The sequence below is a fragment of the Melanostigma gelatinosum genome (assembly GCF_949748355.1).
Source record: "Melanostigma gelatinosum genome assembly, chromosome: 1".
Taxonomy (NCBI): domain Eukaryota; kingdom Metazoa; phylum Chordata; class Actinopteri; order Perciformes; family Zoarcidae; genus Melanostigma; species Melanostigma gelatinosum.
Genome location: NC_136634.1, coordinates 4,344,471 through 4,359,558, shown reverse-complemented (window position 1 = coordinate 4,359,558; position 15,088 = coordinate 4,344,471). Strand labels below are relative to the sequence as shown.

The following is a 15,088-nucleotide window of genomic DNA, read 5'->3' as shown; positions in this document are numbered from 1 at the left end:
AGTGGGACACAAAAATGGATTTCAATTAGTTTCCCTAAATTATATTACAATGAAGTTTTTCTGTCTGTCGGATTGCAGTGGAATAAAGAGTTAAAGCGCTTTGTTAAATTGAAACCCAGCTACGTAGAGACCACCAGCAAGGACTTGTGGTCAAACAAAGAGCCACTTTATGACATTTTCTAAACTGTCAACGGTTGTGGAGCATTTCATTTCCAAAGTTAACACTTCGAAACATAAAAAATACAAAACCCAGTTTAACTGATACATAGAAGAGTCAAATAAAGGTTTTGGGATTGGAGTAAAAATAAAATGAAGATAGAAAGTTGGTTCTCTCGATCTGAATACTGACTGTTGACCCTTCTTAGCTGCCACCAGTAATTATTCATTGCTGCTTGGTCATGGAAACCCCATCATTCTGACTTTATTGTTTCACTTTCAGGAGGCTGAATCGTCATAAAAAGACATAATTCAGACGGTTTTTTCTTGGTTGCACTTGACGGGCGACTGAGCTTTGCCGGGAGCAGCAGCCAAAAAACGAAAAAAAGGAGTTCTGGAAAAATGTCCGACACAGTTAAACCTGTGCTACTTTAATGGGCATAACATACCAGATTAAAGAGTTGTGGTCGGTTTCAGACGGCAGACTTTTGGTGAATTTCAAACTAGACTGTAGGGTGACCAGGTGACTGACACTGGCACTCAAATGGCTCTTTATCTGTCACTCTGTTGTGGCCTTGGATTGCTGCAGCGGCAGATGCTTTGGCAATTACACTGCTCCTGATGAGTTTACAGAAAAGGGACATCACATGACCAGGAGGATCAGCCTTTTCTGCCCCTTCCACTTCCTGTTTGTCTTTCAGTCTGTCTTCAAATGGAGATGTGTTTCTTATTATGTAAATGCCCTAAGATGACTCCCAACTTCAAAAAGAGCCTTCAGTGTGCTTAACATAATGCAGGGAGTCAATGTGGGACAATGGGTGTCATCAGCAAATAGCTCATGGTTTGTTTGGTTTTAAGAACCGGATGGGTGAGGCTCGATCGAAAAGACAATACAAGTGCCTGAAAGTTTTTACAATCAAATGAAAGTGTTTGAAGATGCATTTACTCATCTTTCACAAAGAAAATAAATGATTCCAATTCCAATTTCTGTTTAATGTTAATGCACGAATCACTCACAGGTGCTATGCTTGCTTGCTTTGCTATGCTTACGATTTCCAGTACAAGTTGTTTCCAGAGCCACTGGAAGTACAAGACTGGAAGTTATTATTTTTGAGCTTTCACCAACACGTGAAGGGAAAGAAAAAAGAAATGCGCTGAGATGTTCGTGGCGAGGAAAAGGCCACCTGTGCTGTTCCCATGCACACGAAACAAACATGCATTTCATGACACACGCAGCTTGCTTTCTTAGCTGCAAATTTACAAAAGGAGAATTTACTTTGCTTTCTATTGTACATGACTCATTTCATTCAATAAAACAACTGATATGGGTGCGTTGTGTAAACTAGGTTAGATAGTTATTTGAAGTGGTTGGAAGATATGAAAGCCAGGAAAGGAAAAAGAGGGCGTGTAACCTTCACAATAACAATTGGCTGTGAGACAAATGTAATGTTTGTTTTTTTCAAATGTAAGAATGCATTGGGGGAAAAAAACATGCCAAAATATCATTTAAAGGGGCACTCCAGCAATTTGGTGTTGCACTTCCAGAAAGTAGGGGGTCTTGTGAAGAACAGATTTCAGAACAAATCGTCCAAATGGAAGCAGCTTGTGATCAGATATCCTAACTTTGTGTTCCCGAGTTTGGGTAGAGCAGCAAAAATGCTCAAACCTACATTTCCCGAAATGCAAAGGCTGCATGACTTGCCCTTGCAAAGAAATGAATCTGTGATATATGATATGATATGAAATTGACAATTAAGCTTTTACTCCTGACAAGGTGGACTGCAATTTTGAGGAGTCGTTTGTTATTTGGTGAAGTTCATGGCAGTGTTCTCACCTGGCTAAAGTCAAATGGATTCATAATTGCTTCAGCGTTAAAAACCAATGCAAACAAGCCCGGCATGATCGTACTCTGAGCTGATGTTTACATTGTTTTTACAGTTTGATTCTGCTCCTCCCATCCACAGAAGCTCACCCTCCTCTAAAAGCAGGCCGGCTAACCTTCACTTAACCACTCGTAGTGGTTTGGAGTAATGGGGCGTGGCAGCAGGGTTTTCGGGGTGCGAGGCCTCCGAAATGACCCTGCGGTAAAGTAGTGCGGGCCAAGATAGCGTGGTCCCACCCACTGAAAAGCCCATATTCAATTGGTCTTTGTCCAGCTTGTCCACGCAGGGCGTTGCTAGGCCGTAAAGTCTTTAATCGAGCCGTTGTCATCATGAGATGGTGGTGAGTGTTTTGGCTCACGATGGAGAGATAGAGGCAACCGTAAACAAAAAAAAAGAGAGAGAGAGAGAAAGAGCTGGGGATCTACTTTCTGGCTCAGAATAGAAATGTACTGCTTGACGGACAGCTCTGAGAGCGGCAAGTCTTCGCGAAACACACACATGAGGTTCATTCCTTGTGTCATGACGTTCCCAGGGCTATATGGTGCCTGGGAAGGTATTCATAAAAGAGAGTTCTCCTGACACACGCTCCTGGCTCATGTCTATTTTTCATACGGTATGCTATCTTCTGCACACGCTGTTGGATTAGCACAAGTGTGGAGTGTGGTGTTCAGTGATGACGGGCAGAGGAGTGGCGCTGGCTCGGGTATCGAGCTGACTGGGCTCAGACCTCAGGTTTCCGCCACGTAATCCAACACACTTTTCATGGTATGGCGGACGGCGGCGCCGTGGCCCCGCTGACATTTGTGCCAGAGGCTTCCACACACACACACACACACACACACAAGAATAGGCAAGATGCACTCAATGGCAACGTTAGCAGCACTGTGCGTGGAACCCACCTGTTGGGCCTGTTGGGCCTAACACGAACCGTATGTTTTGTTTTACCGTTCAGCCTGAGATGAGACCACATTGGAAACAACCAATCAGGTCAATCATACTACTGTATTGTTAAAGGTAGTTCATTTGGCTTGGCGGGCAGCCGGTGTGTTGCTCAATAAAATGGCCCTTTGCCGCAGTCCCTCAAGTCGATGGTTCCTAGGAGGGCCTGCTGTTTTCAGGGGGGAAATCGCTGCCTCAGCAAGCTGTTTAGTCTCATGCTCAAGGAGCGTACACTGTGTCTCCCTGTTTAATATGGGAAACATACGTAGGCTGGCCTGTGATGTCAATTGTTATTGCTGGAGGCCTGCTATAGAAAAAAAAAAATCTCATTTGCCTTTGTAAAGCACTGTAGTGAAAAGGTGCTTATGTCATAAAGACGCTATTGTGGCCTGCCATGTGTGTGTATGTGAGTGTGTGTGTCTTTAAGTGTCACCTTGACTCACACATTGTGGATTTCATGTGTGTTTCCTCACATGGCCACAGGTTTCAATGGACAATGGTTTCTGCGGCAGTTTGTTCACTGTTCGCACGAAGGGAGTTAAGCGGCGCTTTTGTGCCGCACGTTTATGAATTCAATTTAATTCAATTCATTTTTGTGTAGCCCAAAATCACAAAAAACAAATTTGCCTCAGAGGGCTTTACAATATGTACACGTTTGACATCCTCTTGTCCCGGGACCCTCACATCGGAACAGGATTTTAGAAGTTTTATCTGAGAGTTGAAAGACAAATCCTGATCAAAGGTAACTCCAAGATTCTTGACGGTGCTGCTGGATGCCAGTGCAATGCCGTCTAGAGAAACTATATCATTAGATAACTGATTTCGGAGGTGTTCTGGGCCGAGTAGAATAACTTCAGTTGTGTCTGAGTTTAACATCAGGAAGTTCCAGGTTTTTATGTCCTTAAGACACGCTTGCAGTTTAGCGAGCTGGTTGGTTTCGTCTGGTTTGATCGATATATATAATTGAGTATCATCTGCATAACAGTGAAAGGTTATAGTGTTTTCTGATAATATTGCCTAAAGGAAGCATATATAAGGTGAACAAGATTGGTCCAAGCACAGAACCTTGTGGAACTCCATAACTGACGTTGGTCTTCATCGAGGCATCATCATTTACATAAACAAACTGAGATTGATCCGATAAATAGGATCCAAACCAGTTCAGTGCGGTTCCTTTGATGCCAATATAATGTTCCAGTCTCTGCAACAGGATGTAGTGGTCTATAGTGTCGAACGCAGCACTAAGGTCTAACAGGACAAGAACAGAGACGAGTCCTTTGTCTGATGCGATGAGAAGGTCATTAGTTATTTTTACCAGAGCTGTCTCTGTGCTATGATGCTTTCTAAATCCTGACTGAAAATCCTCAAATAAACTATTGTTACACAGAAAGTCACACAACTGATTTGCTACTGCTTTCTCAAGGATCTTAGAGAGGAAGGGAAGGTTAGAGATCGCTCTATAGTTGGCCAACACCTCTGGATCCAGAGTGGGCTTCTTAAGAAGAGGTTTAATCACAGCTACTTTAAAGGACTGTGGTACATGACCTGTTACTAAAGACAGGTTGATGATATCTCATAAAGTTGTGCTAATTAATGGTAGCACTTCTTTAAGCAGCCTAGTCGGTATAGGGTCTAAGAGACAGGTGGACGGTTTAGACGTAAAAATTGTTGGAGTCAGTTTGTCAAGGTCAATGGGAGTAAAGCCATCTCAACATATATCAGGGTTTACCGCTGTTTCTAAGGTTACTCTATTTGTGGAAAGATCGGTCGAGGGCAGGAGATTATTAATGTTCTCTCGAATAATTATAATCTTATCATTAAAGAAGTTCATGAAGTCATTGCTACTGAGGTCTATAGGGATACTCTGCACAACAGAGCTGTGACTCTCTGTCAGCCTGGCTGCAGTGCTGAAGAGGACTGGATGAGAGCCGCTTATTGTAGCTGCTGTGAATTATTGCACATTTCTCCCGCCTGCCCCTCTTTTTGATTTCATGAGCTCTTTGTTGTCGTGCAGCTCCATGACTTTTGCTGATGGAGGTTAAGGGACAAGATAATGACGGGGATGATGGAGGAGGTCATGGTGTGTCAGCTCAAACAGAACCAGAAATCCAACCAATTTGACATAACCCCACTTACACAAAGGAACGAGGTATTATTCATACCTTTTTATTGAATAAAACTCATCGATCTGCCCAGTTCCACATGTAGAGCTGTTTCTGTGGCTCGCAGGGGTTGAACTGCTCCATTTCCAAATGAGTGTAAACGTGTCAGTGTTGCTTCAAATATCATACTCGATCGACTTTCCTCGGATTATTTCATCTTTTTTAACAGCTCCAAATTGATAGTGTGAGCAGCATCGTAAAATAACAAAAATGCAGCGTAGTGGACATCTGATCAATAACTGTTGGGCATGAAATCCCTCAGACTGAATCTCACTGACCTCTAGCAGGCAAGAAGCAGAAACAATGCACATATACACGTATATATATATACACGTGTATATATACACGTATATATATATACATGTGTATATATACATGTATGGGATTTGTTTCTGCCGAAAAATCAAGTAAAGGAAAAATGTCTTCATCCTCAGTAAACGTTTGTATCATGCTTTAAAATGAAATACGTGTATTATTTCTTTATAAAAATCGTTCCACCTCACGGCAACAAGAAAGAGCGGTGTGAAGTGGAGGAGTCTGGGTCTGGCACATCAGATCAACTGTATGTTTGATTTCTCTTATGAATGCAAATTGGAGACACATGTGGGAGGAGAAGATTGAACTGAAACATTTGATATTTATTGCTACCACTGTTGTTGTTTTTTTCAACCATTCCTGGCGACCACCTCTTCCATCTCAGCGAGCCTCCCCTCACATTCAGCGTTCAGTGTTTTACGGAGCAGCAGATTTGTGCGCTGTCTTCTAAATCATTTACCTCTCTCGCAGATTGCTCCCCGCTGGAATATTGGCCCGACGGCCGTTTCCTTTTTCTTCCCTCCCTCTGCTTCCCCAGTGGACTCATTTACATTTATGCACGCAGCAATTGATTACAGGCCGGCGCTGGCCTTGTAAATTCGAGGGAGCAGAGGTCGGCCTCATTATTGCCCCTGACAGTTAAAGCCTTGTTTGGGTCGTGACAAGGTTGACTTCGGGCCGGGACAGTGGAAGCTCAGCAGTGGTTGGCTGGTCTTCATACATCTGATACCACTTTGCAGCAAATGAAGAAAATTTACTTTCTTGATGAATACGATATTTTGTTATCGTTTTTTATTTTTTTTTATTTTACTTAATGGAAACAAAACTCCTTCTGCAACCTTCATTTTCAATATTCCAGAAAAGATTTTCTTCTCTTCGCAGCCATCGGTCATCATTCCAGGCCTTGTGTTTTGCCTTCAGCCTCTTCTGTGTGTTTTGGGGGTCTTTCATCCAAATACTTGTGGAGGTTTTTTTTTTTTCTATAGACCCGGGAGTCAGACAGGCGACTTCTCACGGTATTGGCCTTTTCATGCGAAGACGCTCCAACTTTTTCCGGCTCCATTCCCGACAAGGCCCTCCTTTCTTCTCTGTCACGCAGCGATGTGTTTGTGCATACCTTACCAGCTTGACAAAAGAAGGGAGAGATCCTATTCACTTCTGCCTTTGACATTCGCCTCTTGTTTTTACAATCTTTCCAAGGCGTGCTGTTTGCACAGTGGAACGGGCTTTGTCTTGAAGAAGCGGGACAATGGCGAGTGCCATAATGTAATCTCCTAAGGGTAGTGAGCAGAGGGGCGAGGTTTAGATGTATGTGCTGGCGCTTGCCCCTACCAACCCTCTCCCTCCCTTCTGCCCTTTACTTTTGCAATATTTCATGTTAACAGCGACTTAGGAGAGAATACATGTTGTCACTTAAGCCTCTCTAATGTTCACCTAGGTCTTTTGTGAAGGGAACACAAAGGCTTTTCACTCATGCAAACATCCCCTTCCCTCATTCCACCTATTAAAGGTGTTGTGTGTAGCAGTTTGCCCACCCACATGCATATCTGCAGCCCTGTGCTAGCAACATAACCACAAAACATTTATATTGAAACATTATCTTTCCCCCACCTGAAGTAAGTGTTTTATCATCTTAAACCAACCACACATGGATCACAGCTCTGTGCTCAAGCTACGTTATCCGTCCATACAATGTATGGACATGGCCTTGATCATGTTCACATTATCAACTTATCCTACGATATACGGACATGACAGCAGTTACATTTTCTTCCAAACACATGCGTCAAAGCAAATGAGTACTAAATAAACCTGTTCTGGCAGTACAGCAACAGGACCAATATCTGCCAACTCGGATCAAAGAGCAAGCTTTGGGCAAAATCATTAGATAAAGTGTGACACCTCAGAAGTCTCCGGTTTGACATCTATCAGTGTCGACTTGTGATTGATTGTGTTTGAAATGCAGCAAAATAATAGATCAGTGATAATTGGAGGATAAGTTGCTTGAAACATTACGAGGCCCGTACAACATGGCCAGCGGACCTCCGAGAGTCAACGTGTGCTGTACGCTCGTCGTTTATGGGTCAAGTGAACCTCGTTCTGGTGAAATTGCCCACATAATTAGTTGGAACCATATTTAGTTTCCTATGGTGCAGACATGGAAGTGGCAGCACGGAGCCTCATGGTGTCAGCTCATTGAGAGAACTTCTGTCTCATAGAGATCCATTGTTCTTGCGTCCGCGTCTGCACAAGTGGCATTGACAGCTGCAACAAGACAACATTTGGGACTGTGCATATTTTGTTGCGTTTGAATGCGTGCACTCATTGTGCAGGTGCAGGCATCGCTCTGAAGGTAATGCAGTATATCTCCTTGACGTGCAACATATCTCTTACCTCTCTTGTTACTGAAAAGTGGTTTTAGTTTTGCTGCTCCAAGTTGCTTTCGCAGCGGTATGGCAACATGTGTCATTTTACAGCAGTTGGACAGTGGGCCAAAAAGGTAGCCGTTACTTCCTGCAGTTGTCAGGAGGAGGCTGGGATGGCGTTATAGCCGGGGTCCCTTATGTCAGCTCCCCTCAGAGGTGGAAGAGAATGCATCTCATAATAATCCCATCACACAAACTGGACAGGCTCTAGGACAGAGATACTCAGTTCACAAACTGTGTTTCACGGTTGTGTCTTCCATGTTTTGCATCGGAAAAAAACGTTTTTTTTGTAAATCAACAGCACAACATTTCTATATGATGACTTTATGATTCCACTTAAAGCCAAAAGATGACAATACTGAATTATGGCTCGACCCAACTTTCTTTGTCTTGGCTTTTGGCTTAGGATTCTGGTTAAAAAAACCTTCTGTGTTGATGTTGCAGTTCACAGAGAGTTAATATTCTTGAAAAGCCGTATTGAAATCTTGTGCCACACCCTCAATGAGTGCAGTATCGTAACACTTTTGCACGCCCACGGTTATTTCCACTCATCTTCCCTGCACCACACCTCATTTCTACATATTAACAAAGTGGAAGTGCACCTTTAAATAAATGTATCTAGAGATTATTCACATGTTTACATTTCACATTATTACATGCAGAAAACACACAAATTCAGGTTAGTGTGAATGCCAATGTGTGCCTGCACACAAGGCTTTTGCCGAATGTGTGTGTGTGTGTGTGTGTGTGTGTGTGTGAGAGAGAGAGCATGTGCGTTTTGCGGCAACTCTCCTCTACTGGGCAGCCAGCTGTCTCTCTGATTACCCAGCATCCTCCAGGTGTCAGATCTGCCATCTGCAGATGAGTGGCAGGGCGTGTGGAGAGGGGAGGAATGGAGGGAAGAGGGGGGTGAAAACAAAAGGGGGGTGAAAAAAAAGAAAAGGTGAGAAAACAGAATAACTGGTTCTGAAGACATCTGGAACATGTTCAGACGGGTCAGCGAGAGGCGCAGAGTGTGAACGGCGCTCGACTGAACAGGTATCTTCAAAAGTCCTTGGCTTTTTAGTGTTTTTTTGGGCAATACTGCTTCTTCTCCACAAAAAAAGGAAAGAAAGAAGTTGCAGCGCACAGAAGTGTTTACAGGGGTATTTCACACAAGCGTGTTTTTGCCGACTATTTACCATTATTATTGTCACAAGAAACTCTTAGCGTAAGAGCCTTTGACTTGTTTCAGTCAGAATTGCCCGTAATTGTGCCCTGAGAGGAAAACGAGAGATCCAAGAGAGAATCATTTGGTTGATTAATATAAAGGCATGAATAAAAGATCACACATGCCCAGTGTTTGCTTTTTTCTTCATTGTTCTCAAATTGTGGAATCAAAGGCCTGTTTGTGTTGCGCTCTTTGTGCAACTTAGATGTTGTGTTCGGGCCGCCGTGGTGCATCGCGTCAGAGGAATGCTGCCGTGCTGTGTTTTGTTGCTCGTCTGTGCGTGAGCCGAGTCTCTCTTCATCCACTTCTGGTCTTTCTTTAATTAGCCGCCTCCCACTCTCAATTAAGACTCGTTCGCACCCTCTCTCAATTTAGGGGGCCGTACTAGGGCGGTCCCATCCTGAACATGCTACCTTCAAAGCGCTCTGTCGGCAGTTTGACCTCTTTGATGTTGTTATTTGTTTTCTGTGACCCCTGGTTTAGCCAATGGGCTGATTGCAGTGTGTGCTTGTGTGCCTGTGAGACGGTGTGGTCTATTTAAACCAGGCAGCAGGAATGATTAGCTGTCCTCTTGATGAGAGTGTACCCCCCCCCCCCCCCCCGATCTCATTGGAACCAATGTTTTTTTGAAAGAAAATATCGGGCATCACTAACTTTATTAAGACAGATTTACTACTTCAAAGCTTCGTACAAGAACTGCGCTGTTTGTCCTTTGTAAGACTTTGCGTGTGTGCCGTTGTTTGTGCAGTTCAAGTGCTTTGCGAGAGACACACTAATCCTCTGTTGGCTCTGCTGTGGACTTCACACAGGACCTCTGTTCTGCCCTGAGCATCCACTACAGAGGGACCTCAGGTGGGTCCATAGGGCCTTCACTGGGCTCCAAAAGCACGTTTCAATCCAAATGGTCATACTTTGTCAAACCTCAATTTGTTAGCGGGATGTGAAGAATTTGGTCAGTGTCCATTAAAATGCACCCTGATGCATATGGCAACACGCTCCTTTAAAGGGTTGGTTCACCCGACATTAAATAAAGCTCTTGTGCCATGCAGATAGTTTTGGTTCGACTTGTCAAGGCTTTAAAGGGAACATAAGGACATAAGACATACATTCAGCTTCATACTGCGAATTCAGCAAATTTTGGGTTTCTACTAGAACATTTCTACATGCTTTGATGTTCAAAAAACACATTATTCTTCTCACACTATATGTCTAAAGATACCTGTTTTTACCTCTGTCTGAAATGCTTCGTTGTAGCGCCTGTCTCTTTAAGCCCCCTCCCAAAAAAGCCCTGTCTGCTCAGATTGGCTTTTGAGAAAAAATAGGGTATGCTGTGGGCAGCATATTCTAATATTCTGAGCCTGCATTTGAAACATGATTTCTGATTTCACATATTGTTGGTTGGTGTGCACTCCAGATACCCAAACGTATGTGCAACAGCACTGAGAAAGTGAGTTTTTCATGATATGTCCCCTTAAAGATAGTTATGATAGTGTGATAATAAGAGGTTTCTTCCTCTACCGCAATCAAATTTTGAAAGACAAAAAAACAGCAACATCTCATCCCAGATACATGAGTGCTATGCTATCTCTTTGGTAGAATGTAGGCCTAGCTATAGTGAAAACCGTGACTGTAAAATTAGATTTAATTCCCCAGAAAATCATCTATCTTTGCAACCTGGACAAACAAAATCAAAACTATCTGTAGTTATCTGTAACTATCTGGAGGCGGAAGTGGCAAAACATTTTTTTTTTGGGTGAAATGTCTCTTCTGTTGATGGTGCGGATGCTAAACGTGCTCCAGAAAAGTCATTTTTAAAGAAACATGACAGTAAAGCTTTTCCTCTGTTCTGCTCTTTTCCAGGTGACGTTCATGAATTTTAAAGTCATCCGGAAGTGAGAAGAGGGTGCTGGAGTTGAAGTCTCTTATTTCTGTAAGTTGCCCTAATTTACCGATACGAACAACTTTCCTTCCACTGTGACGCTGCCAGCTTCCGTATGCTTTTTGTGCCACATGCTGTTTGGCACTTTGGATGATTGCTCCCACCAAATGGCAGATAATAAGCTTTTACAGAGAACACATGATTGTTTCCTCCGAGCGGTAACGGAGGAACACTTGCCTGTGTTCGTGGCGGTTTCGCAGCGGCAGAGCAGCACGCAACGTGTGTGTGTGTGTGTGTGTAGGTGTGTGTGTTAGTCCACGTTAACAAAACTGTAGCTGACTCTGTGCATGTTCACTGCCTCGGCACATACAGAACCCTTTTGATTTGTTTCACGGCTAACGCAGACCTCCACTCCGGTTAGTATTCGGCCCTGTGCAGCCCTCAATAGCTGCTTTCACTCCGGTGAAGAAAGGGGTCTTTTAAAGACTCGCACAGGCGTCGCTCCAGGAAGCTTTCAGCGCCGGGACCTACAGTATGCCTTTTAATGGACTTTCTCTCTGTGAGCAATAAAGATTATATCTGGAGTCAAATAGTGCCGTAGGTAACACTAGCCCAAATTAAGCTGGTGAGGCTGATCTTGATGGCTTCAGCAGAGATGGGAGACATATGAAATGTACAGATGGGAGAGGTTGGACAAAAGAGCGATCTGACCATCTGGCTCATCCCCCTGTTTAAGAATACTTGTGAAGGCCTTCTCTAGTGGCCCTTGAGCCGTGTCACTGCTAGGTCAACAAGTGGCCTCACTGGCAACTCGCTCGCACAGTGGACAGACAAGCCTCAGTGTTCTGTTGTGGGTGATAATCTGTGTCCCGCTGGCTGGTGGAGGAGTTCGGTTTCAAAGGCTTGATTTATGGCTCGTGTAAATCGTGTTGTATCACAATCTGGAGTTGTGGTTCCCACCCAGGGGGGTCGAGACCCTATGAAGGGGTTATACTGGCCTGTGACAAGATATTACAACGAGACAACAAGACTTCATTTTAAGGGCTCACAAGTCAAAAGACACTGATAGAGCAACTAACATGGCGCAACGTCGGCTGAAAGATACTTTTCAATGCTTGGAGGATGATATTTTCAGCAATAAAATAATCCAAACATCACAGTAATCAATACAGGCCTCATCCCTTTACTTCCTCTGGCTAATTGAAGAAATAAATTATGTCATTATCGGGGAAAACCGGACCACTTAGGCCCCTTCTAATTCCATTGAAACTCCCTTAACTTCATCAATTCATCTGGAAACTTGAAATCACGTTATTGAGTCTTTTAGAATGCAATTGCTTTTCAGATCTAATTACATGGCGGTGAGATGACAAGTGGACCCTTCTAACAACTGACCGTCTCTATAGGGTGCCGATCGTGTCGTGTCAGGAACAATTTATGATATCTTCCTTTTACAAGACTTTTGGAAGGAAGTGGTTGTCTTTTGTTGGAGGATTTGCTCAGTCAAGGCCGTACTGCACGCGCTGCATGTAGTGGCTTTGATCAGAGGAGCAGGGGGCGTGTCTGTGACTAATGCTTCAGATGATCTGACATCACTGGACATCTCGGCTTCGTATCGTATTGGTCACACTGTGTTTATCGTCGGAGCGTGGAGAACTACATCCAGATTTTTATTTGTGCATTAAAAATCAGTTTAGTGCTTGATAACGGAAATACGATCAGGGATCATTTAGTGCCCCCAGTGTGCGTTACTCCGTGCGGCGTGGCGTTTATAGACGTAAGAATGCTGAACATCAAGTCATAGTCTGTAAGTAGCGGTGAGAAAGAGTCTGAGAAAAGATTCCAGCCGCACCGTGCATCATGACAGGCCTATTTGCGGAGCTGTGTTGTTACGCATGGTTGCTGTAATGGCAGTCATTTACAAAGAGTTAGAAAAGTTACCAGACAGCAAGCAGCCATTGGGCCGATTTGGGTTAAGCTAACGAGCTAATGAGCTAATGAACTCACTGAGGTTACCTGTTTGGCTTCCCCAAAAACAATGTCCGTCTCTGCGTCTTTACTTCGGCTTTGTATGTGAACTTCACTGCGTCGCAGTGCAAGACGAATCACCGCTGCTAATGGGCAGCGTCGAACAGAATTGAATGCAGTTCCTCAGTACTTAACCTTATGCTAACAGTGAGCTATTATGTCCTCTTGAGCTCGGACATCTACCTAATTGATCTGATTTGTCCACACATATGAAATGTCCACTTAGGTCTGGGGTGGACAGAATTCCTCGCGGTAAGGAACCTCATTCAACGGTGGGAAAACAGAGCTGAACTCCAGCGATCCATTCGCCGCGCTTCAACTCGCCACACCCGTTCACGTGCGCCAGCTCGCCGGCACATGTGCGACATGTACATACGTTTGTGTGTTATGCATTTAGTTGTTTTCCAGCCGTTGTCTGCATCAATTTATTTGTGTTGTGTTTGTGTTTTGCACACTCATGCCTCATCAACATCCCGTCTGAGGTCCCCATCTGGTTCACTTTTAAAAGAGGCTCGTGGAGCTGCGGCGGGCCGGGGCTTTAAGGCAGGGCCGGGCCAGCAGCGGTTCCTCCCCACTTACACATAAATCCACGGTGCGAGGCGCTCTGCCAGAAACAGTATAGACCGACCCTCGTGGCTACTTCCCAAACCACCCAAGCTCATACCCCACTTTCTCTCTTCTATTGCCCTTGAAATGGGGCCTGCTCTAAATATTATCTCCCCTTGTGCTTTATCCCTCCGTTTATCCCGGCAGGGAGAAGAAAGGAGCCGTGGGGCTGAGTCACTTTTTCCCCTCTCTTCTCCTCTCTCCAAAACCGCAGGCAGCGGCAGCGGCAGCGGCTTCCTGGAGATGAGCGCTTTTGTCTGTTGTGTGACCGCTGCGGTTTTAGGCAGATCCTCCTCTGATGAGGTAATGCTCAGGCTGGATGAGGAGGCAGAGTGAGAGAGGAGGGAGGTGAAGGAGGAGAGCGGCCTCCAGGGTCTATATTTGAACCTTTTGATTTATCCGGGGAAAGGGTGCTTTATGGGGACGCGTGCTCCTCTTCAGCAAACACCCCGCTCCACATGGAGGCCGCTGCACAGATCCACACCTACTCGGAGGTGGCCAGAGCCGCTGGTTATCGGCTGGTGCCTGCTGGTCTTCTCCACTGCGGCATCTGCGGGCGCTTTGATGAGTCAACAGTTGAGGGAGGAGGAATCGTAATTCCTTTATGTAAAGATTTCCCCCCAGGTGACCTTGTTTTCCAACCGTCAACCACTAAATATGAATAAATTGTATACTTTTAGGGAATTATGTTACTTTGAGGGTGAAATGTGCGATGCGGTGGTAAGGGGAACATCGCTGTTTGTCCTGTGTCCTGTGTCCTGTGCTGATGTAAAGTTGCTCAGCAAAATCTCCTTGACTTGATGTCAGTGTGATGGTGGTTGATGTATGGACAAATGTAACAGACTAGATTATCACCCTGAGGTCAGCGTGTCTTCAGGACACTAACCTCCAGAGAGTATTCTCCTTCATCAGGACATAAAACTACCTTCTCACACGACTAAGTCTGTGCCGGAGTATCAACCTTTCAATGATTAGAAACGTCTGGGCTCTTCAGTGCCGATGCTTCAGAATAAGCACATGACACGCACGCAGCCCGGGCCAAGCGAAGGACTTGGCAGTGGAGTGAGCTGTAGCTACACGGGGAAGAGCGAGGCTGGAGAGGAGAGCGGGGAAAACGTGGAGGTGAAGCGAGAGTGAATGTGCTTCTTGAGCTGTGTCTTACAGTGACACTGGACTCTGTTAGTGGTCAGCGGCGTTTCAGTTTGCTATTGTGTGTCACCTACTCGGAGAAACAATACGTCAAGATGTTTGATCTTCAAATCTTGTCACACGCCGTTGTGAGATGACGATATCTACATTTGCTATAACGTAAAAGAGACGATGTTTCTGCTCAGCTTTCACATTTGACAATTAATTTAGTCTGTCCACCTGTGTGTGCTCACGTCTTTCCCTCTCATCCCTCCGGTGACAACTGTCTTGGACGAGTGGCCTTCTGTTGAGGAATGCCACCAGACTCGCTGACATTCAGGATAATTGCTTCCTGT

The 15,088-nt window shown here is 44.6% G+C and overlaps 1 protein-coding gene across 4 annotated transcripts in view; it reads left to right on the top strand.

The window, feature by feature from the left end:
• Positions 1–15,088, top strand: part of LOC306778810 (transcription factor SOX-6-like) — a 107,115-nt gene that overhangs the window by 5,663 nt on the left and 86,364 nt on the right. For all 4 annotated transcript variants that reach the window (XM_079270488.1, XM_079270490.1, XM_079270487.1 and 1 more), the window contains exon 2: positions 10,952–11,021. The gene's annotated coding sequence lies outside the window, so the exon portion shown is untranslated. The remainder of the gene's footprint in view (positions 1–10,951; positions 11,022–15,088) is intronic.